The following is a 3,377-nucleotide window of genomic DNA, read 5'->3' as shown; positions in this document are numbered from 1 at the left end:
GATGGCTTTTGAGAGGCTACTAGAATTTTATGTAGCAGAGAAGGAACTTGCCTGGCAATTAATGGAACTGAAGGAACAATGCTGTCAGCCAGAGTTTCTGAAGGTTTGGGTGAATCAAGTTCTCTGGATGAGAGAGGAGGTCTGGAATTGGATCCAAAGTCCAAGGATCTTTTATCAGGTTAGGCCAGAGGAAGGAGAACCATATTTGTTAAGGCCAATAAGGGGCAATGAGGATTACTCTGCTCTTCAACCTTAGGGCTTTCGGAAGAAAATTTTAATTCATGGGAAACCGGGGAAATGCATACAAAAGTCCGGGGGCAAATTGTGTAAAAACAGCATCCCTGGGTGACTCCCCCCCCCCCCCCCCCGTGGGGAGATTAGGGAAAAGTAGTCGCTGGACTTGTTGTTTAGGGGCAAGGTGAAGATTCTGTAGCAAGGCTAGCCCCATTGGTGAAAAATAATTTCCACCACTCTTGGATTGAGGCACACTCATGAGGTTGAGGAATAGACCTGCTCAGCTTGTCTGCTATCACACTGGAGCTCTCCAGAATATGCACTGCTATCAGAAATCATTTGGAAGAAAAGACCCACTACCACACACGGAGTGCTTCCCGACATAGAGGGTAAGATTTGGCTCCCCCCCCCGACATAGAGGGTAAGACTTGGCTCCCCCTTGTTTATTGATGTACCAAACTACAGACATGTTGCCTGTTTAAATCGCAATAGTTCCTAGGGGGAGAACAGTTTGAAAGGCTCACAAAACTAAAAGCACTGCTTTCATTTCTAGGACACCGATATGCAAATTGGCCTCGATGGAAGACCAAGTGCCTTGGACAGTCTTGCCCAGATAATGCCCCCCCACCCCATCTTGGACATGCCCGTAGTCACTATGACCTTGGGCTGCTGTGGGATAAAGGGGCAGCCTAGAAAAATGCCCTCCAAGTGCATCTACCAAGCTAGATCTTTTCTGCAAAGATTAGTAATTAAAATCTTATCCGACATAGGCTGGTGAAGTACTGACTGCTGAGATGCAAGTAACCATAAAGAATTCGCATATGAAATCTTGCCATGGGAATTAGGGTTATTGTCACTGCTGCTGAACCCAGGACTTGTAACACTAGATGGGCCGGTACTTTCTTGCTGTGCTGTATCTTTTGAACTTATTCCCTGATTTTTTGTAATCTCACTGGTGGGAAAGGAGACTTCAAACATTATTGTATTTAGCATTGCTCCTATGAACTCTAAGCTTTGAGTTGGAGTCAGTTGAGAATTTTCATTATTCAAAGTAATTCCCAGATTGGAACAAGTCTGTAGCACATAAACTCTCACTATTATCAGCAGATGCTTGTTCACAGTGGTAATGAGCCAGTCATCCAAATATAGAAGCACCCGGAATCCTTGCAGTCTCCAGTGAGTTGCTACTACTGCCATGCATTTGGTGAATACCTTGGGGGCTGTGATGAGACCAAAGGGCAGAACTCTGAACTGATAGTGACCGTCTCCCAACTTGAAGCATAGGAACCTTCTGGAACATTAGTCCATTTTTATGCGGTAATATGCATCCTGAAGGTCTATCGAACACATCCAGTTGTCCTTTTCCAGAAAGGGGAGAATGGACTGTACCGTGATCATCTGGAATTTTGTTTGTCAAATGGATTTGTTCAGTAAGCTGAGATCCAAAAAGTACAGTTTTGTACCTACCATAAATGTAGATGTTCGAGGATTCCATTGCTGCAGTCCTTACTATTGGGGTATAGTCCGCGTCCAGTCGGCCCGAATACCAGAGTATAAGGCTGACGTCGGTCAGGGCGCATTAGACTGACGTCAGTACGTCAGGGTACTAATGCGCATGACCGACGTCATATCCTCAGTCTTTTCTTGCCCCAGATGTCAGAAGACCCTAAAAAGACAAGGCCCAAAATACCTGCACCAAAAACATGTACAATATATACAAGAATATATACAAAAGTATAAGCATGTAAACTCACCTACACAACCACCCCTAAACACAGAGGGAAGGAGGGAGGGTAAATTGGACTGCAGCAATGGAATCCTCGAACATCTACATTTATGGTAGGTACAAAACTGTACTATGTTCTTCGTTTTCCATTGCTGCAGTCCTTACTATTGGGTAGAATCCCAAAGCAGAGGTAAGGGAGGCTGGCAAATCATAAAGAAGTAGGAGCTGACAACATGCCTTGCAAAACAGCTGTGGCAAAACCAGCCCTAGACTTAGAGTAGATAGGAAGGTGATAATGCTTAGAGAAAGTATGCACTGAACTCCAAGTAGCTGCTTCCAAAATATCCTTAGTTGCCACCCCTTAGAAATGCTGTTGAAGTGGCAGTAGCCCTAGTGGAATGAGGCCTAATCCCAGCTGGAATCTCCTTGCCATGATGGGAATAACAAAATGCAATGCAAAGCCAATCCACCTAGAAATAGTTTGCTTTGACACAGGCTTGCCCTGTGAACTCAAAGCAAAAGAAACAAACAACTGCTGAGACTGCCTAAAATCCTTAGTCCTGCTTAAATAATAACGCAATTGCCTGTGTACATCTAAAGTGTGCAAAATCTTTTCCCCTTTATTTTGAGGGTCTGCATAAAACGTAGGCAAATGAATAGTTTGGTTTAAAGCCACACTAGAAACCACCTTAGGCATAAAGGAAGGATTAGTACGTAATGATACCCTATCCTTATGGAAAATCAAAAAGGGCTCTACTGCCATAAGGGCCTGCAACTCAGACACCCTTCTTGCAGAAGTAATAGCCAACAGAAAAGCAGTCTTCCATGACAAGTATTTCAATTCAGCAGTAGCTGCAGGCTCAAAAGGTTGTAGAGTAAGTTTTCCAACACAAAATTGAGATCCCAAGCAGGAGTAGGAGCTCTACGTGGGGGTCTTATATTCTTTGCCCCTCTAAGAAACTGCTTGAACAAAGGATGCGAAAACAAAGGTGGGTCACAATCATAGTGAGCTGAAATTGCTGCAGCATGAATCTTAATGGAAGAGAAGGACAAACCTTTGTCCAATAACTCAGTAAGATATTGAAGAGCCACACTCAAATTAGGCTCAGAAATCTCCAAATTCTTTGCTGTACTCCAAAATAAAAATCTCTTCCATTTTTCTGCGTACACTCTCCTTGTACTAGGTCTTCTAGCTTCCATAATCACATTTAAAACTTGTTGAGGAAGTTGAGACCTGCTGTGTTTCAACACAGAATATGCCAGGCTGTTAGATGAAGAGAGTGAAGCTTGACATTGAGCAGATGACCGTCCTTCTGAGATAACAGATGAGGAATCAGAGGTAAAGGCCATGGAGGCTTCTTTACCAGACTCCGTAGTAGTGGGTACCAGTGTTGCGAGGCCAATCCGGAGCTATCAA

This window comes from Protopterus annectens, chromosome 8.part1, assembly GCF_019279795.1.
Source record: "Protopterus annectens isolate FY-2018-M chromosome 8.part1, PAN1.0, whole genome shotgun sequence".
Classification (NCBI taxonomy): Eukaryota; Metazoa; Chordata; order Ceratodontiformes; family Protopteridae; genus Protopterus; species Protopterus annectens.
The sequence above is the reverse complement of the archived record's forward strand: the minus strand, read 5'-3'. Positions refer to the sequence as shown.